This window comes from Pteropus alecto, unplaced genomic scaffold, assembly GCF_000325575.1.
Source record: "Pteropus alecto unplaced genomic scaffold, ASM32557v1 scaffold238, whole genome shotgun sequence".
Taxonomy (NCBI): Eukaryota; Metazoa; Chordata; class Mammalia; order Chiroptera; family Pteropodidae; genus Pteropus; species Pteropus alecto.
The window spans coordinates 1,140,317-1,162,263 of NW_006442104.1; the positions used below are offsets into that span (position 1 = coordinate 1,140,317).

At 41.6% G+C, this 21,947-nt stretch overlaps 1 long non-coding RNA gene across 3 annotated transcripts in view; it reads left to right on the forward strand.

The window, feature by feature from the left end:
* LOC102895780 overlaps nucleotides 1-21,947 on the forward strand; it is a 659,008-nt gene that overhangs the window by 604,265 nt on the left and 32,796 nt on the right. For 2 of the 3 annotated variants that reach the window (XR_003042515.1, XR_003042526.1), the window contains one exon: nucleotides 20,243-21,129. The exons of the other annotated variant lie outside the window; for it this stretch is intronic. This is a non-coding gene — a long non-coding RNA (uncharacterized LOC102895780). The remainder of the gene's footprint in view (nucleotides 1-20,242; nucleotides 21,130-21,947) is intronic. 3 annotated transcript variants of the gene reach the window in all.

Consider the following 21,947-nt stretch of genomic DNA (forward strand, 5'->3'; position numbering starts at 1 on the left):
GAAAGAGATCAGACAAAAGATCTTGATGTTTAGTTGTTCACGATATCATCTTAAGGATGGATGTGAAGATATCTATTTTCATTCTAATGTGGGAAATGCAGTGAGAGATGTCTGGGTTTCACCTAGGACTGGCCTTGATCTTCGTCATGATTCCTGGCGCCATCAGTCTTAGCCCGTTCTGTGTTGCAGGGTTCCATTCCTGCAAGGTGCTAATTGATTGAGTACCTCTACTGAATGAGTGATGGTGTGGAGCATGAGGGGTACAGAAATGATCGACCTATAGGTTGGCCTGGAGCTTAGTGTCTAGAGACATGAAGATCTTACTAGACCTATGTGACCCATGCCGGACTGGTTACTTCCTTCACAGAGATTCTTATGCTTATGTATGTTCAATTTGCTTGTTATTCCTGTCTGAAAAGTTATTTCCAGTCATAGTTGCTCTGATTCCTATTTTGCTCTTTCACAAATCCAAAAGATGATGACGGTAGGTACTTTCTTTGACTCCACCAGCATCCTAAGAAGTGCCTGCTACATGTATCCTTCCTCTGCAGTAGGAAGAATTTTGTAACTTTCCTTTGCTTTTTGCCAGAGGGGACAACTGTTACCTGAAATAGGCCTCCTCAATCCCCTTAGAAGCCCCAAGTCTGCTATCAAATGTCTCCCAGGGCAATAGTTCAAGTTAAGAATTATCTTCCTGCAGGCTCCCTGAGATCTTGCTAATTTACAGTTTCTGGCCCATTTGTCTCTGAAATTTAGGAGCAGAACTCTGGTTTCTCACTTCCTTGTCTTTACTAAACATGAATCATTTAGTTAACAACAACAACAACAAAAAAGTGTGCTTCATAGTTATTCAATAAAGTGTGAGAGAAGAGATTATTCATTGCAGCATTCTTTTTTTTTAAAAAAAGAGCTTTTCTCCAAGTGTTCCTTAGAGATGTATGTGTGTACCTTATCTCTTACTTGAAATTTTGAGCTCCGACTGGGTGACAATTTGCTGTGTGATCTTGGGGAGAGTCAGTTTAATTCTCTTGGCCCAGCCTGCTCTTTTTTACGGTGAGGGCTAAATGAGGTCTTTCAGCTTTCTCTCACATATACTATTTGGTTATTCTATTGTCTGAAAGGAAGGATCGTTTCTTAGGAAATTTCCTGAAAGCTCAACCTACCTTGTACTAGTTCACAGCCAGCACAGGCTACATACAAGTAAGTGTGAATCTGTAGGTAACAAAACCTCAGAGTTCAAAGAGACTGTCAAGGTCAGGAAACCCAACCCGCCCCCCACCCCCATGGTGATACCTGAATACCTTCTACAACATCTCCACCATGTGGCCAACCCCCATGGTGAGCAGGTGAGCACCTCTACCAGCCCTCCTCACTATCTCCTAAGTCAGCTGGTGTTTTTTGTGGGCTTTTGGGAAATTCTCTCTCCACTCGTTCCGAAATATGTTGCCCTGTACTTTCCACTCGTGTGTCTGAATTCTACCACTTACGATCATTAAAAAGTATAATTTTATTTTTTACATAACAATCCTTTCGATATTTGAAAATAATGACACAAATATCCTTGTCTCTAGGGTAAACAACTTTCTTCTTAATATTAGACCCAGATTGTCAATGCCATTCTTACCGGCCTGCAGGACTGATTAAATATTTGAAGTAATCTTTGTTGACAGAATTGGAAATTGGACTTTTAGAAGGAAAAGAAAGATAGTCTGAAAAGAGATTATCACGGTAATCTAAGCAAAAAAAAATGACAGGGAACTCTGCAAAGATGAAAGGAGGTTGCCAGTATCTGCTGGATATTTTGTGCTTTGTGTTAAATGCATCATCACAAGTTATGGGACCACTCAGCCCTTTCCATTTTAGAGTTGAAGTTACTTATATAAGTGATAGCTCTGAAATTCTGACATATTTTCTATGGCTTAAACAGCTAGTAGGATCCCTCAAGTGAGAGGAAGATTTCAAACATATTGTATGAGAAGAACTCACTTCAACAAATAAATGAACTTGTCCCCTAGGTGTTTTTCAAGAGGAATTGCTTTTGAAAATTCCATAGGGAAGAGCTGCTTAGATTAGGACCATCATGTAGAAATGGCAAAAAAGTGGTGAAGGGTTTTCATGCCCCCTTGTAGAAATGAGAATGAGTTCTTTGTGTCTGTGTGGTCATTTTTTTTTCCTAGGATAATTCTGTCTTTGCCACAGAGCCTAAGAGAGGAGATTTGTCTTCAGCCCACGGGAACAGTGCTCACTGGCTTCAGGGAGGTGCTAGAAATGTCCCCATCAGCTCCAGTTTCTGGATAAACAGACTTTCGAACATATCTTTTCAGTTAGCAGTTGGCTCAATCTCAATTGCATTTTTTTCTCAAAGTGTGTCACACATAGATTAACCATCACTTGGACACCGATCCCATACCAGGTAAAAGCCTGTGTTCCCCAGAAATCTCTACTACTCTGTAGTCAGCCTTCAAAAGAATAAGGCAAATTGGCAAAAGACATCTTTGAGTTGAGAAGCAAAAAGGACAGGTGTGTAGGATGACATACATACAGAACAGGGCAGAAACACGCTCCTGAACATACCAGATGCATGACTAGTGACACATGATTGAGCTAACTGGGGGACAAGTAGCTTTGGAAGGGCAAGGGAGCTATTAAGTGAGCCACTGTATGTAAAGTAGCATGTTAATTGGTGCAGAGTAAAGGTTTAATAAATGGTAGTGATGATTACAAAAATTACGATTGGTTCAGAAATTGCATTTGTGGGAAAATAAAGATATCTTTCTTATATGCTAGAGTGGTATGGGTTCATTGCCATACCTTTCACTTTCTAGAACCTATCTTGTCTTGAAATTTGAGGACTGACACTCAGACTGATAAACCCTGAGATCACTTGATCCTTTGCAGTAAAGGACAATAAAAGAATCATGACCTTTCCCTTATTTCAGAACCTGGTTGGCTTGCCAACACATATTTGTTGATTTATTGATGACAGCCATTCATCAATAGAGGTGATATCTCATTGCGGGTTTAACTTACATTTCCCTGGTGATTAGGGATGTTGAGCATCTTTTCATATGTCTATTGGCATTGTGTATGTCCTCTTTGGACAAATGTCTATTCAGGTCCTCTGCCCATTTTTAAATTGGATCATTAGTTATTTTTGGTCTTAAGTTGCATGAGTTCTTTATAAAATTTGGATATTAACCCCTTATCAGATGTATCATTTGTGAATATCTCTTCCCATTCAGTAATAACGTTGTACAGTGACTGATGGTTATTAGCCTTACATGGTGACCATTTCTTTAGGAATATAATATTGAATAACTATGATGTATATCTGACACTAATATAATATTGGATGTTACCTATATTTTAATAAAATTTTCTTAAGAGAAAAAAATAAAACACAAGAGATTGTTGTTACAAAGAAAAAAAATCAACCTTCATTGTATCTCATTCTTCTTTGGAATGCAGTCTAAACTTTCAATGTGGGTAAATGCGCACAGCACAATATGCTCCTGCCTATCCCCATACCCTCAGCTTCTCCAGTTCCTTTGACTTCTTGCTTTTTGCCCTTGGAATACTAGACTTGGACACAGAGCATTTTTACTACTTTGGGTCCCTTTTTCTGGAAAGGACATTATATGCCAGAAAGAAGAACTGAGTTATATCGTTTAATTCTCACATCACTTGGAACTGATGTATTGTTGGCTCATGAGATATTCAGTGGTCTTGTTGGCATGATAGAGGGTCATGTTATTTATTTCATGATCATTTATTAACTTCCTTCTTCGTGCCAAGCAAGGTGCTGAGATGGAGAGGTAAGACAGACTCCCTGTCTTCAGACTGGGAAGAGATTAAACCAGTTCAGCGTTGAACAGCATGGTGAGGGTAGAAGGAAAGCTCAGCTGGGGAGTTCTGGACTGAACTCGAACATGTCAGGGAGATGGGAGTGACTGGGCTTTGTAGAAAAAGCAATTGATTCACCTAGCAAAGGAATGAGTGCATGAGCACCCCAACGGAGACAGATGTGTGCTTGAACTTGGTCTATGACGCCGGGTCTAGGCTTGCCAAGGGGAAAATTTGCTCGGTACATTCGATGATGTTGTCACACTTTATTGCGATCACTCCCAAAACACTTCAAAGAAGGAAAGTGGGAGAGGGTACCCCTCCCAGGCCATCTCCAGAGCACAGTGGTGAGGCCGGTACAGATCAGCAGGAGAGGATGGCTGGGCCGAGAAAGCCTTTGTGGCCTGTGAGCTTCCTTGAGTGAGAGAGGACACAGTGAGTGTCTGTCTTGGTTTTCTTAGCATGCCTCTGGACCCGACATGGCAATAAACGACAAGCTCCCCATCACGTCCCAGAGTGTACTTCATTCTACCTGAGTTTTAGTCTGGGGCTTAATCCTCAAATGCCTCCAGTCTCAACGGGTGGCATTAATCCGTGAGCCAGGACAGATATAAATCAAAGGAAGAAATTCACTTGGATTGACAGCTATCAGCTCTCCCTAGTTACATTCTCTTTCAAACACCACGGGACCCAAAGGACACCAACAAACAGAAAGGGGACACCTTGCAAAGCCTTCCTATCACTGATGCCTTTCAAGTGTCTTCTCCCTCCCTGTGTTCCCATCCCTAAACCCACGCCCTCTTGTATCATTGCCAGACGGATCTATGTGATGATGGCTACCATAGAGGGAAATACAAGGAATGGGCTGCAGAGGAAAGCAGCTCTGAATTCAAAACCAATTCTGAGCCAGATACTATTGTTCCGCTTCTCTGAGCTTGGCTTTCTTCATAATAACTCCTACCTTGAGGAGCTACTGAGGTTGACACATCATCTGCACACAGCGAACGGTCAGGAGACAAATGCCAGCTCTCATAACAATCACTTCCATTTCTGTGGAAGGAGCGGGTCATGTGATGGAGACTTTGGGCCCTACTGGGGCTTAATCTGGAGCCTCTGGTTCAGACAATACATTTCCGCTTTCCGGTGATCTGACCCATCCACACACTGAAGGGCATAGGTCGCATGAGTTCGTGCCAGGCCCGGTAGCATCACCTTCTCTCACCATGCCCGGCACATACTCGGGAAATGCCACCTGTTCGCGTCTGCCCCCCGGGCTTGGGGACTCACGGCCACTCCTTTGGTCAGAGACGCTGACCTTTAGAGGCCCCTCTGAAAGCGCAGATCGATGCGATCGTTTTAGTGCCCAGCCTCATGTTAGAACTAAAGAATGTGGCTGATGCCCAGAACGAGCCAGTTTTGCAAGAAGGTGGAGGTGGGGGAGGAAGAAGGGGAAGACTCTGGTGAGGTGTAAGTGACAAGGAGGGAGGTGTGGTCACTAAATGTCAGGGGCAGTTCGCAATCAAGAAGGGCATGAGGGAGGCGCACAGGTAATCCTTCCTGAGGAAACAGCGTGTTCTCTGCGGTGAGTCACTCATCCGGGGTTCCCCCGACTTGTAGACACCTGCTGGAGCCTCCACGCCTTTGAATGCAGAGGCTGTGTGGGAATGTGGACCAGAAGCCCTGACCCCCCGAGTCCCTCTCTTGCTGTCGCCATCTGCTCACCTGCCGTGAGATCCCAGGCAGCGGGGCGCTCCCTCTTGGAGCCGGTTTCCTCATTCGTCTATCGGGGTGGGTGTGTCTTGGGGGGGTGCTGATTTACATCTACGATTCTGTTCTGATGTGATTCTGAACCGACAGAAGAGGAACAGAAAGTGAGACTGAGAAAGGCAATGACAGAGAGGGAACCCAGGCCGAGCGCCTTCCACATGCGGGCAGGCGCTGTGCTCGGACCGGACCGAGGGACGCGGAGCGGACCCGCACGCGCGCCCCGCACGCGCGCCCCGCTCGGGTAGCACCTGTGCCGTACGTAGTCAGAGTGGGCAGCGCACCTGCCCCGGAGCGTGCTCTGAACACCGTGGAGTCGATGCCGAGGCCCATGGAAGCCCGAGTGCCGAGCCCCCCACATCGGGCCCCGGGCAAAAGGGAACCAAGAGGCCACCGGAGGACTTGGGTGGCCGCCCCCTGCTCCGCTGCCTTCGGGTCCTCACCTGGACCCAGCTGCGCCAGGTAGAGGCAGCATAGACCTTTCCCTTCTTACCGCTTCCTCCATGTAAATTTACATCCTCCCTAGAGAAACAGGCATTTCTAGTAAAGAGAAATGTCCTTTAAGTAAGGGGATCAGGACATATTCCTTTTAAAAAAATCACAAGGAGAATTCAGTAAGATTCTGAAACTAATAGAAATGTTCAAATCCGTGATTTTTCTTTCTTATCTAATTCTTCATAATGAAGACTGACGATGGTGACGATGGGCATGGAGAGCGACAGCAGTGAGTTGACACCATTACTAATAACGAAGATTTATTAAATCCTTTCTCTGTGTCAAGAACTTCGCACGCGTTATGTGACACATGAATTCTATCATCGTGCCAGTTCTACAGATGAGGGAATTGACACACAGGCTTGACTAAGGTCACACAAGTTTATAACAGAAGGGACTCCGTCAAACGCAGGTGTACCTGCCTGCCCCCAAGTGGCTTCTGGGTCTTACACTCTGGGTCTTGTACGCTGGTCTTTGAGGGAAGCAGGAAAGGGGCAGCGGAAGAGGACGGGCTCTGCTGTGACAGATGGCTACCTGCATGGGGAAACCTGGTGTGGTAGTTGTGGAAAAAAAAACAAACAACAAAATAGGCCAAATTGCTGAGGCCAGTAAGGGTAAAGGAGTGCATCCCTTGAGAGGAGAGCCGTGACTGAGTGACCTGGGCAAGGACAATTTATCCAGCTGCTTCCAGACACAGCACGGGATAGCTGCTAATAAAAAGAAAGTGATCCGGATAGATTATCTCCACACACTAGCCCAGGCATCCTCCTTGAAGGGCAAAGAGGCGGAGGGAAAGGTACACTTTGGAAGGACTCCTGCTAGTGATCGCAACCTACTGCTTAAGGACTCTACTGTCTGCCTCTCCAGTGTTTGCGGTTCTACTTCTTGTTTGAAGGAGTCTTCTAGCCCCATTCACCCTCTGTGGGATTCAGATGGTTATTTCTAAAACATCAAGTAGTTATTTCATTACTCTGGGTAACTGCAAAGCATTTTTACGAGGGCAGGTAAGTTGGCACTGTAGACTCGAAGTAGAGGAAGACGGGCTTTAGCCCAGCTCAAGGGGAAAGGTAGGCAGCTTTGCACACTCCTCCCCACAGTCCTGGCCTGGTCCACATCTTCTCTTGCAAACCGGATGGGCGACGTGACTTCTATTTCATGGCGTCTCTTCCAAATAGCTGCCTGATGAGATTCCCGCCAATAAGTGAGGTTTATCTAGAAGTTGAAGATGATTGAAACAGAGAGTTTGGGGCTCTTTTAGAGGCTTCAGGGGTTTTCTAAGCTGGAGTGCTATATATAGTTGCTGCTTTTAAGTTCCTATCTACTGTGAAACACAGCTTCCTGCTTTCTCTGAAAAGATGCTTGAGCTCACAAGCTGGGGCCCAGTCACCCAGAAAGACTGACACCCAGATCAGCATAGGTTGTTTTTAGAAGATCACAGGCACCGTCGGTCTCACGTGGAGGAAAATGGGATCCATTTTCCTTCCACCACTTGCCCTACATAGTCTCACTTCCCTTCTACATCCACATCCTTTCCACATCCGTTCTTTGAATTACTATTTCAATAAGGGAGTTACAGAGCGCTACCTAATAGTATGAAAATAGAATTAGTACCCGGCCTTCGCCAGAGCTTCTGTCGAGTGCTTTTCCAATGTTGATTACCCATATTTTCATGGTGTTGAATACATATGTACAGAGTGAAGAACACAGGGCTTGCAGAGAGACAAAAGAGTACTCACATTCCAGTGCTGTACTTGAACTTCGTGACCTTGGCCAAGTTACTTTTGTTCCCTCCTTTGGACATGAGATCATGAGAAGATTAAAAAAGATAATGTGGACATGTCAGGAGTATGCAACTTGTTATTAAGGACTTGAGGTTCATTAAACGTCATCAAAATTATTCTAGATCTCATGTGCTGAGTGGGGAAGTAAATATTGCTGCAAATACCGGGCACATTTTTCATGCTTTTTTTTTTTTTTCTTTTACCAGAATGTGTAATTTTTATGGGTGGCAAATCAGTTCTTAAAATAGCTGAATCTTTTATTGAAGTAACTTTAAAAAAATATATCAGCTATTGGTAATGTTAACTTTGATAACTTAAGGTGTTTGCCCGGTTCTCCATTATAAAGTTACCATCTTTCCATTTGCAATTAAGAAGTGGTTTGTGAAGAAACACCATCAAAAATGGGATAAACTGAACCATGTGACTCCACATGAGATACTCAGACATCACTTGGGATGTTCCTGCCCGAAATGCTTCAAGTGAATCAAATCATTAGGAAATATCAGATAATCCCAAACTGAGGAGCTGTCGACATGATTAGTGGCTGGTATTCTTCAAGAGTGTCAGTGTTATCAAGACAGTAAGGCTCAGGAAGCATCTCCAAATAAGGAGACCAAGAGACACAGCATCTAGATGCAGTATGTGGTCCTGAATTAGATATCGGACCAAAAAAAAACTGCTGTCAAAGATATTATTGGTGAATTTTGACTACGATCTATAGGTTAATTTATAATATTGTGCCAATGTCAAATTTCCTGATTTTCATAATTATATTACAGTTATGGAGTTGAATGCCCTTGCTCTGAAGAAGTATACACTGAAGTATTTACCAGTACAGGGGACACACACACACACACACACACACACACACACACACACACATATATGAAAAAGGGAGAATGATAAAACAAATGTGGTTGATCACCATTTTTCTTAAGATCGAAATTAATAGGCTTCAGTGCCAGCTACATACACTAAAAAACACCCAACAATAATACATCCTCCTATTAGCTCTGCTTGGATTCCTGTTGGGAAGGGTCACAAATTTCCCCTATTCTTTCCTTTTTTCAAGTTTCTTTTCTAGATACTTGATCTTGCTAGTGTCTTGTGACTTGTGGCTCTTCACTTCCTAGTTTGAGTCAATGCAAATGTGAAACTAGTCCTCTTTCCTTGTTTTGATTCAAGATTCAGAGAGAAAAAAGAGTTGATTTGTGGCAGTACTATGCAGAAGACCATGAAAAATTACTAATGAGGTCTCAACTTCTCTACCTCCCAGAGATCTGCAGACTCACTCCTCACAGGGTTTCTCGCTGGCTGGAGTCTCCTTTATGGATTTCTTGGCTGCCATATTAGCCATGCCCTCACTCTCATGCCATATTCTTCTCTCTCTCCCATTTCCTGGGCTCCTTTATATCTCTATTCTGGGCCCACTTGCAAAACACGTCTAAGTTTTTTCATTTAGTACACAGAATAATTTATTTTTTATTAAAGATTGGCTTGGCCGATCTTTAAAAATATAAGAAGTTATTATGATTTTCTCTTAAACAAAGGGCCATCTATCTGGAGTTTTCAACTTTTGACAGCCGAGGAATTAGTGAAAGCTTTGACACTAGAATCTTTCCTTTTAAATGACTAAATATCTGGATGTGTTTATAAGGACAGGAGCAGCATAAAAATTTATCCTCCCACCTCTGTGCATGGAAAACAAATGTATAATTAGTTATAATTATTTGCTAAAAGGCGTAATTATTTTTATTTTCACTGCTTTTTCCTTTCTGGAAAGAAGGTCTTTTGTGAAAGAAAATACACAAGTATTGGAGGCAGACAAATTTGAGTTCTTACCCCGACTTGCTCTAATGAGTTGTTTGACTTCATGCAAAATAGTCATCTACTCAGGGGCCTAATTTTGTCATATTTAAAGTAAGAACAAAAATATCTAGGAGAGTGACATCAGCAAAATAGCTGTATAGGAAGTTCTAGTGCCTCTCTTTTCCCAGAAACATCAAATTGAACCACCCCGCACACAAAAATACCTTCACAGAAGCCAAAAATTCTAGGTGCGGAATTATAGGTGAAGCACAAAAATAAGAAAAGACACGTTGAAAAGGGTAGGAAAGAGATTCACGCTACCCCATCACTTTTTCCCCAAGCCTGGGCAGCTCAGCATTGAGGGACACTGTTTCTGTGGGAAAAGGAGAGTGAGACAGACTTCACTGTGGACCCTGGCACTGGTCCGTCCTAGCATCCGACGACTCCCACCGCCCTCGGTGGCCCCCGGTAGGCTCCCACGAACCCAAGTCCCCAGCCCACCCAAGTTTTGACCAGATTGTAAGGCCCTGCATGGGTCCAGGGTCCCAATCAGTCCTCCAAAACCAGGCTCCAGGAGGACACCTAGAGTCCAGGCTCCCAGATGGGCTCAATGCCAGGCCAGTTACTGAGAACCAAGGCTTTTGACGCACCCCAGCACCAATCCAGCCCCTGCGGCCTCAGCCAGCTCCTATGGACCCAAGCTCCAAGCCCACCTCAATACGAGACTAGCCCTACACACCGAAACTTCAGCGAAGCCCCTGTGGCCACTGGTCATAGGCTGAGTCTCACAGCCCCAGGCTCTAGGCTTGTCCTAGTGCCAGGCTAGCTCCTACGAAAGAAAGTGGCAGAAAGCTTATTTAAGAAATAATGGCTGCAAACTTCCCAAATCCATGGAGAGATTTGGACATCCAAGTTTGTGAAGCTAATAGGTCACCCCAAGATTTCAACTCAAAGGGATCTCTAAGACAAATAATAATAAAACTGTCTAAAATTAAAGACAAAGAGGAAGTTTTAAAAGCAGCAAGGGAAAAAATCCTCATATATAATGAAACCCATAAGTGTATCAGTGGATTTTTTAGCAGAAACATCGCAGGCCATGAAAGAGTGGGATGATATATTCAAAATACTAAAAGAAAAATAAGTGCCAGCTAAGAACAAACAAAAGCTGAAGTTCATTACCACTAAACCTGCATTACAAGAAATGCAGAAATGTGTTCCTCAAGCTGAAATAAAAGGATATTAATTAGTAAAATGAAAATGTAAAAAATATAAAACATACTGGTAAAGGGAAGTATATAGTCAAATTCAGAATACTCTAACACTGTAAGATAATTCTGTGTTAATCACTAACTTTAATATAAAGGTACAAAAGTATTAAAAATAACTATAGCTATAATAATTTGTTAATGAATACACAATATGAAAAGAAGTCAATTGTAACACCAAAAAAAAAAAAATTATGGAAGAAAGAGAGTAAAAAAAAAGAGTTTTTGTATGTGATCAAAGTTAAGTTGTTCTCAGTTTAAAACAGACCATTCTATATCTATAGGATATTTTATGTAAACCTTGTGGTAACAGAAAAGCAAAAACCTGCAATAGGTACAAAAAGACAAAAAAGGGAATCAAAACACACCCCTATGAAAGAACCGAATTTCACAAAGAAAGACAACAAAAGAGGAAGAAAGGGCTAAGAGAACTGCATAACAGCCATGCGCGTTTGTCTGGCCATCATGTGTGACTGCTCTCTCTGCAGTGGAAGAGTTGAGTAGTTGCTATAGAGACCATATGGTCCACAATGTCTAATATATTTATGCTCTGGCCCTTTACAGAAAGACCACTGCTGTGAATTATGCAAAATTGAGGAGTTACCATCTCTGAGTCTAGCTTTCAGGATCCATTCTTAATATAAAGATAATACACAATCTGCAAAACTCTTATTACGATTTTTTGACTTATGGTTCTTGAATCCTCAAGTCTATTCAACTCTAAAGAGAATGTAGGCCTATTGATAGTATATTCATAATCACGAAATGTACTTGTTTGTGTATGTGTGCGTATGCCATCGTCAGGGCTACAGACGTATTGGTTCGTAATGACTAATGAATTTAAATGTAAATTGTGACCATTTTTAGATCTGCCTGAATAATTATGTTCGCTGATGATCAAGGTCGGATAAAAGTACTCAGCATAAAATGAAAGATTACACTATCAAAATAATTTTGTTTTTAATAGATAATCAGATGTTCATTTATTTTTTGTGGTACCTGCTGTTGCTTGTTTATTTTCTTAGATCATTACTTAAGTAGTTAAGGGAAAGGGGTCCATACAAAAATGTTGACACCAGATGACCATTGTGACCTTAGGCTTTGGGAGGATCTCTCCTTGAATGTGGCATCAGTGTGGAAGAGGAACTGCGGAGATGGTCAACTATAGAATCTTCTAGGGTTTTATTTAAAAAAACTGTGCTGGATAGATGATTTCTGTAGCCATAGCAGTCAGGGTTGTTTGGGCATAAACAACCGAAGCCTGCTTCTATGTGGCAGCATCACCAATATCACACCATACCCAAGGTGTGGAAAAACATGGAGATGGCTTTAGATCCATGTGTGGGTTCTTGTCCCACTCCCCATTCCTTGCTGGCTTTGATGGGGATGCTTCTTCTTCCCCGGCTAGTCATTATTTGCTTCGATGCATTCACTACAGGATGACCATTCTGGTACCTTTCATTATTTCTGGTCAGCATCTAGCTGGACTTAAACCCTAACCGAATGACTTCATAACTATGCTATCCTATCAGGTTATTTGTTCTGTTCTTAGTTTTTCCTTCTGTAAAGTGGAGTGTATTTAGAGGATTTGATGTTTAGTGTTTGGCATGTATTAAGCAGTAAATAAATGTCAACTTCTATTGTTGTATCATTATCGTTATTGAAATTGGATAGTAGGCAGGGCGAAAAACAAATTTAAGGGCACAGCAGGAGGAACTGCATGTCAGCTATTATCGTTAATAGTAGTTTAGAGTCTAAGTCTTCCTTCTAGTCTCAAGGTTGGTGTCAAACGCACTAGGCTAAATGACTTTGCATATCCCCAGATGTTAACCGTCAGCTTAAGTACATTTTTCAAGCTTTCCTAACACCAGACTTTAAAACCAGTAATCAGGCAGTTATTGATAAATGATCAAGCCATCATATCTTGAGAAACCCAAGAGAAAAGGCACTTTCATCTTTACTCTATCTGGCTTTCAATCATTTCCTTACATATCTTGAGACCTGACACTTAATTTCACAGCATTCAAGTGTGAGAAAGGGTCATTCCAATACCGACTGTTAAAAAAACCTACAGGGGCTTCTGGCCGCTGGGCCATTACGCTTTCTAAATGAATCATTTCCAGTGTGTGCATATCTGCATCGGTGGTTTCATTGGCTAATAAGTGTAGATTCCCTTACCAGGAGCGCTCAGCCCTTTTGCTCACTTAGTCATTCTGCTCACAAGGATTATTACATTTTGGGTTTTAAAAGATCTTGGCCTTTATTCTTATTAGACCTCTAGTCAAACAGTTCTTTCATTTCCTGTGGGTATTTCATAAGCCCTAACAGGTTCTCCACCAATTATAACTTTAATTTTTCAGCCAATATTTAGTAGCATCTACAGTGTGATAGGCTTTGTGTCATGGGTTGAGAATGCAAACACTAAGAAAAACAGCTGTAAAGATTGCCTTGACTACTGGAGGCACAGCCAATTCTTATACTTTGGTGGTGTTTAGAAGTTGAAAGGGTCCTTGGAGGTTGTTCGGTTCAACTGATGGTGGGAAAAGATGCCCTCTGTAGCATCTGGATCATTCCCCTCCAGCCGCTGTCCCAGTTTTATTTTTTCAACCACATTTAAGGAGCTTTCTGTATATGTACGTTTCTCCGTTTTTTCACCTCCCACTCCATTCTGGCAGCTGCTGCCATCACTTCTGAGCAGTGACTGTCCAGAAATCACAGTGATATTCAAATCTCCAGTCCCATGCCATCTTTGCACTCACCACCTATACTTGACTTTGGGCAATGCTGACCACTTTGCCCTGGAGACAACACTCCTTCAGTTTGCCTGTTGTAGTACTTTCCTGTTTCCACACACACCTTTGGTCACTACTTCCCAGAGCTTTTTTCAATTGTTGTTCCTCAACTAAATAGATATGAAAGAGCCTCTGGTTCCTCATTCCCACCTGCTGTCCCAGTCTAAGCCTTCTCAGATTTCGTCTTCTCATTGCTCATGGCTTCATTAACACATCAAAGGCTATAACTTTCACACTGATAGTTCCAAGTTAAATATTTCTCCCAGGCTCTAGACCTCTACCTCACCATCCAATCACTAATTTGACACTTCTGCCTGGATGTTTCACAGGTAAAGCAACCACACCTATCTCAAACTGACCTCATAATCTTTTCCCAGAAAATATGCTTTGTCACTAGTCTTTTTTACCTCGGAAAGTGGCAGCTCCAGCTTCCCATTTGCATATGGCTGTTACCTTAGTGGTCTTGTATATCTCCCTCATCTTCAGATGCATATCTAATAATATTCACATCCAGGCAAGGTTCTTTCTAAATATTTTGTAAATCTAAGCACTTATTTACATCTTAATTGCCATAACGCTAGTCCAAGCTACCGCATTTTTCCATGGAAGCTTTCCAGAATCTTCTAACCAGCCTCACCCCTCTCTTCTTGTCCCTTGTCTTCCTAGTCTCCCGACGAGAGTGATCTTTTCAATACTCTTCTGAACCTGTGACTCCCCTGATTAAAATCCTTCAGTCTCCCTGTTATTCTTAGGACATGGATCAGCTTTGATATGGCTTGGTGGCAGTTGCATGTCCTGGTCCCTTTCTAACTCCCCGGCCTCACCTCAGATCACCTTTCTCCTCCTTCACACCCTTTCCATCATTCAGATCCTCACTGACCCACAGTATGTGAGATTCCTTCTTGTCTTACTATTTCATCTGCCCATCTAACTCTCACACAACTGTCAAGTCGTGGCTTGAATCTCTTTTCTTATCGAGGCTTGTCCTGATACTCAGGCCAGATTGGATTTCTCATTTATATCTCTCATTTATAGGCTCTCATTTCACAATATATGTATAGCAATTGTAAACATACGGTGATTTGTATGATGATACGTTTTATTCTGTTTTTTTTTTTTTTAATGATAGACTATAAGAACTATGAATGTGTGGGGTGGGTGCTATCTGTATGAAAAATTTTTCTACCTCCATCTCTAGTACAATCTAAAGTTATTTTTTGAACGAGTTGGCCATACAGCTTCTGCTTCAGTGCTTTAAGCATCTAACAGGAAGCTTTGCATTTTTCTCCAGTTACTTCACCTCTGTGTCCCCCACAAATGTGGGAGTGAATAATGCCTAATAGATAGTTCTGTAGTAATGAGTAAATATATTTCACATTTATTAATATGTCAAATTCTCCAGGAGCAGGTCAGACAAATGAATGGAATATGCAAATGCACATGGGGAAAACTTGGTACTGGCACTTCTGAAAACCACACGTCATTTTCTAAAAGGAAAATTATATTTACAAAGTGTGCAACCTCAGCATCAAGACTAGGAAAAGAAAGGGAGAGAGGATTTGTGGCTTCACTTCCATATGTCCCTCCTCGAGGAGCCGCACAGTTCCTGGCGACGTGCTCTGGGGAGAAGAATACAGCTGTCTGTCTGAACCCTCTCATTCTCGGTGACGGAGTCAGGCTTACAGACCTGTTTCCTGGGGTTCAGAAATAGAAGGGACTATGAGGTCTCTGAGGTAAGCTGGCTTCTCCTTACTTTTGTTCACTGTCACTGCATCAATCCAGACAGCCAGAGAGACCTGACTGCAACACCACCTTCATTTAATTAATTCACTCAAAATGATTTCCTTTTTAAGGACTGTGGTGAGTACCGACGGAAGAATGCTCGATCGGGCAAACCTCAGCACATCTGGTGCCCTTCCCCACACCTCCGCAGAAGGGAGGGTCAGGTGACTTTCTAGGAAATAGAATTTTCTGAGTCGTTTTATTGTCATGTATTACTTAATGGTGGCAATAGCCAAAAATAATTTGAAGAAGACAGGTTATAAGTAGCCACCCACCTACTTACCTAAAAAAATGTACCGGCAAGTATTCTCCCTTCTTTCTACTAATTCTCTCTCCCTTTCCCTCCCGCCCTCTTTGAAACGTATTGGTTTTATACACTGATGTACGAACTCCATCCTCCCCACCCTCCACCCTCACACTGAGCCACTGAGCAGATTACACCATTTGGATTTTATTGTGAAAAAAAGTAAGAGTTGAGAAAAGGCAGCACAGGACAGGACTTGTGAGACAAGGCTTTTGAGTGAGCTAGACCTCTTGTGAGTCTTGAGGTGTCTTAAAGGCAGTGTGATCTTGGTCAAGTTGCTTGAGCTCTACAGGACTCAGTTTCTCCTTTCTGCAGGGGTGTACGCGGCAATGCCCCCAATGCTGTGAGTCGTTTCCCCTCTAATCACACAAACCACTTGGTATAGAATCTGACACTTAGCAAGTACTCAGCAAATATTAACTATTTACTTTCTAATTATTTTGCTTTTGCTACTTCAACAGTAGTCATTAATTAATAATATTGTATCAAGCAAAGGGGTTCAAATGCTTCAAGCAATCATTTATTCACCCTCACAAATAATCCTCTCTCCTCAGCTTTTTCCTCCTTCCCCTCACCTGCCCACAGTCATAGAACTCTGAAGATGGAAATAAATCAAGAAAACAAATTCTACTTATTATAGGTAGCCCTGGAAGAACCTTAGGAAAGCCTGAATCACAGAGTGTATCCAGATCTAGCGGGGAGAGAGCTCGTTTCATCAAGTAATTTCTAATTCTAGGTTTGCTCACTCTGATTTTAGCTGCATTCATGCAGAAAACATTGAACATCTACCACATGTAAGGTCCTGTTTTAGGATGCATCCCCTCATGATCCATATAGTGAAGTCCTCACCCCGGTACCCCGGAATGTGACTTTATTTGGAAATAGAATCATTGAATATGTAAGTAGTTAAGTTGAGGTCATTAGCGTGGGCTCTAATCCAATAGGACTAGTATCCTTATAAAAGGTGGACATTTAAACACAGAGACACATATACGGGAAGAACACTACATGAAATCGAAGGCAGAAGTCAGGGGGATGCTTCTACAGTGCCCAAGATGGCCAGCAATCCACCTGAAGCTGAAAGACAAGCATGAAACAGACTCTCCCTCACAGTCCTCAGGGACACCAACTCTGCCAACACCTTGATCTTGGACTTCTAGCCTCTAGAATTTATTGAGACAATAAACCTTTGTTGTTTAAGCCACTCAGTTTGTGTAACGTCAGTCCTAGCAAACTCATACAGGCCAAACGTACTCGATGTCAAAAGAATTGCATGTAAGATAAAGATGCCAAAGTTACTTCTCCGGCTTTAAGGGGCTTACACTTAATGAAGAATACATCACAGTTCCTCGGGGGTGCAATGCTTAATTTTTCTGGATGCCTAGTTGCAGATTTTTATTCCTTCTCATGCTCACTAGCTTCCACAACACACTTTAAATCTTTTATATAGCACCAACTTATATTGTGTAGACTACTTTTTTAGGATAAGATGTATTGATGACTTTATCCTTACTCAATATACTTGGAACAAGGAATAACCAGAAAGATGATGGAAGGAAAGACAGACAGAATAAAAGAGTAGAGGAGAAAGGGGCTCCTTCCTATAACATCCAGAGATGGTGCTCAAGCTCTTCCTAGGAGTCTCCAGTGTGAAATGTCACTCCCAATGTTCCCATCACTTAAGTGCTCCGGGTTCTAGAAAGTTCTTTCTAACTTGAACTAAAATTTATATTTCTGCAATTACTGGAACTCTGGTCTTAGTTCTCCTTTCTAGAGTAAGACACAATAATGTCTAACCCCCTTCCTCTTCCCAGTCCTTTAGACAATTGAAGATTGATAACAGGTGTCCCCAGAGACTTCTCTGCTAGAGATTACACCAAGCCCCAGACCGATGTGGCTTCTGGATCAGTTCATCCTGATCGGGGGTTCGACACATGCCAGGCTCCTTCATATATACACATGTCACCTTCACCAGACAAGTAAACATAAGCACTGTCCCCACTGTAGAGTAAGGAACCGACAGAGTAAGCTGGGCGAGGCGAAGTGATTTGTCTGAGGCTACACTGTGATACGTGGGATTCATATACTGATATATCTGACACTAAGCCAGGTTCTGGCTCCACAAAACCAGAAGCATAAATTTTTCAAAGGGAGTCTGGTCTACTCTCTGGCTCTGACCTGAACTCTTGCATTATGAAGGAGACTGAAGTTTGGTGCTGTATCATTAATGGCTGGGTCCTTATCCTACTCAAACAAGGTCTATTCAAAAAGAGCGGGGACCAGCTGGCATATGGCATTGGGTGCCAATACATCTGAGAGTGCCAGGCAGAACAGCCTTGACCAGCAGCTATTCCCTTGTCCAGCTGTCCAGTGGGAGATGAGCAGCAAAGTGGCCTAGCTGGCACCAAATATATCTGCTTCTATTTTTATGCCTTGTGAATGTCAGAGCAATGAAACCGATGAGCGGTGTTTTCTCTAAAAAAAAAGTTCAGGCCAACGTACACCACTATCAAAAATCCCCCCAGTTCTATATAGTAGGAAAACAACTGGTTTCAAGGTGAGGTGTCTGGGTTTCACCCTAGATCTGTCATTCACATACTGTGGAAACCAGGCTGCTCCCTTGGATTCTACGGGCTCTGTTTTCTTATTTATGAAAACCTTTCACACTTTGGTTTGATGATCAATTGTAAGGGTGTATTTGAAAGTTATTTAAAAGGTAAAAAAGTACAATAAAGCATAAACACGTAAGATTTTAAGTCTTTGAAAGATAACAATTATCTGGGTGATGGGAAAAAATAGAGTATTTGGGTAAAATTACAAAATTCAGCAGAGCAGGACGGAGGAATCATTGTCCTATGCAGATATCTGTAAACAAGTCATTGACATTAAATAGCAAAGTATTGAGCTTCTATGAAATTGACTTGTCATTTGTTCTGTTGGTACAAATTTTTTTTTCATTTTGATTGTGATTTGTTTTTCCCATTTTGTACCCTAACTTGAACTGTCGGGTTAGAGGCTTTCTTTAAACTTCACTGGGGTGAGAGCCGTGTCATTACGAGGGAACAGGTAAGATGCAAATGGATTGCAGTGCAGCAACTGTTTTTCATGGGACAGCAGACTGCTTCTGAAAGACTGTGGAGAATTTGACTCACTAATATTAGAAATTGTAATGCCAGTTAGAGGCCTATGCTATAGGCATAAAATGCTAGAGCTCAGCAGAACCCATGAATTATATAATCCAAACTCTCATTAAAACAAGGAGAAACTCATATTCGGAGAGACAGGACGGACAAAGAGAACAGACATTTATGAAGCATCTCAGACCTTTCTTGCTTCCTACAACCAAATGTGTTTTTTTCATCTTTTAATTTCCCAGTGGACTTTGCCTATTTCCCTTTTATAGTAGTGTGTGTGTGTGTGTGTGTGTGTGTGTGTGTGTGTGGCCTCTATTTGTGCAGAGTAGAAAATCTTTATATTTAAAGACTGAATTTGGTGCCATGTAGGCTGGGCTAACAGCTTTCTCATCAAGACATCAGAGTCAGCACTGTCTAGTCTGTCATGGACCAATGTGAGATGTAAAACAGTTGGATATTTCACAGGATTCTGCCTTGTGATACTTATCATCATGCATGTGTCAGTCTCTCCCTTTAGGCTGAAAGTTTCTTGGAGGAAGCCGCAGTTTTGGCTCTGCCTTACCAGATTTAATTTTCACATCAGGTCTATGGATATGATATATTGACTAATCTCAAAATACAGCATGTAAGTAGGAGTTTCACTTCTTCTCACAAGAAGTCAAGGATATAGAAACAAACCCTCTCACTTTGGAGGTATAGACTTTTGAGAAGTACTAAGTTGGAAGACAATTTAGACTTTACCCTCTTCAATGAAAAAAGTTATTAGCGTCTGAAGTTTATGCATTGCACAGATTTAGGAAATAATGGACAAAACAATAGTCAAAGTGGAGGACATTTAACAGATGAAACTTTATGTTGTCAAAGCAGAAAATCTTTATAGTTTCAAGACTGAATTTTGTGTAATGAAGACTGAGACTTAAGAATTTTCTTGTTTCGCATTGACTGATCTAGCTCATTTAGCATTGACTGGTTTGTCCAAGGGAAACAGAACAAGGCCAAAAAATGTAAAAGAAAGAGGAGAGAAGGAGAGGTAGAAGGACAGGAGAGGGGGAAGGAGAGAGAACAATGTCAACGTTTGGTACCTAGTTTGCAAAGATGGCTTCAATGATTTCTTACCTCCTGGTACCCACTTCCCACTGCAATGGGACTTTGCTATTTCTTTTATCAAGTTGTAGTGTCTGTTTTGCCTCCCCTGGAGGCAAGTTGAATTGGCCAGTTGAATGAGTCAGAAGTGACGCTGTACAACTTGTTTTTGTTGTTATTTTTTTTTTAGAATGCTTCCAGCATCATGTAAAGAAGTCGGATCTAGAAGTTTGTCAGAGAAGATGCTATGTGTAATGGAGACAAAGCATCTTAGCCCCTGAACCAATTAGTCAACAGCCGGCATCATTTGCCAGCAACTTGAGTGAGACCGTCTTGGACTACCCAGCCATTGTTGGGCCATCGAGCACATGAGTGACCTGAGGAAAAACCAGCTGAAATCAGCCCAATTTGTTAGACCACAAAATCAAGTAGATATTCAAGAAATGGCAGCTATTTTTATGTGCAGAACCAGTACTGCTGACTTTTAAGGCATTGAGCTCAGCACATTTTAATGTCACATTTAATCCATTCTAAATGTACTTGAGCCATTGACATGCTGGCATTAATTCTTCACCATCTCAAGAAAATTTTAATAATAAAATATTTGTTTGACAAATCTTTAAATATTAGCTTTTAGAAAGACACTGCCTAGAATTCACAAAAAAATGCCTCAATTAATTCACAAGGCACATCTACAATGTACAAACAACAGGTGTTTCTATGTATGTGTTCCAACTGGCTGAAGACACAAAATTATGATTTCTTCCCTAAAAGGAATTATACAAAGGAAAAAATCACCAGGTTAAAGATTATACAACTTTCTTTTTCTAGGGATTATCCGTATTGCTCGTTTCTAGGTCTCCCTTCTCTACTTCTGTGTTCACAGACTTCCTGATGAGGATTCTGGGTACAACCCAGGGAATGATCAGTGTGTTTAGAGTCCGAATATTTCATCACCATATCCAACACATTGGACTTTTCTATGTACGTCTGCTCTAATTGCTCTGCTCACATCTGATGAAATATCATCCTTCTACTTCATACCCATAGTTGGGAATGCAGTTCTGCTCTATGAAGGTGGGTGAGTCTCTTCTATAGAAGCCTGTAATACCTCTTTGTGTGAGGACCAGGCTAGACTCCAGAGACAGGAATTCATTTTATTTTAATTCATGTAACATTTAGGTTCGAGGGAAGCTACCGGAGCTTCCTTATCTCCTCCTGTTGGGTCACCACTGAATTCTGAAATCTGAAACCTAATCAAGGCAATATGAGCTTGAGGGAGCATTACACCCTGGGAAAGGAAGGATGCGATCTGTCAGTGAAACTGGTGGGATGAAATGTGTCAACCTTTTGTGGCTTCATGATTTGGTTAATAAGGAGTGGTTTTAACATCAAAAGGTAATTTTAACTCATATTTGGCAAAATGCCTTTACCACAAGTGTTAGTGACAACCGAAGAGCTCAGAACCCATTGCAAATTCTTCCCTATGTGATGAGTTCCAGGAAAGGAAAAAGTACTTTACTACCAAGGATACTTAATTAATTTACTTAATAAATATTTGACACCTTAGGCTAAGCCCTAGAATTACATATATGAATATTACAGTGTTTTTACTTCTTCAAGGAATGTATAAACTAGTGGAGGCATGGCTATGTAACCAGCAATTGAAAAAAATAGAGTAAAAAAGACAACTCATCCAGTTATCAGAACTTCAATTTCTTGTACGGTAAAATGATAACTAGTGCTAATAATTTTTATCTCAAATGGTTTTAAATAAGAAACTATAAATAAAGTCAGTGTTACAGGTAAAAGCAGGCAATTAATAAATGAAAAACTTCATGATGATTATTATTGTTCTTATAGAGCCAATAACTATATACATATAAATATAAATA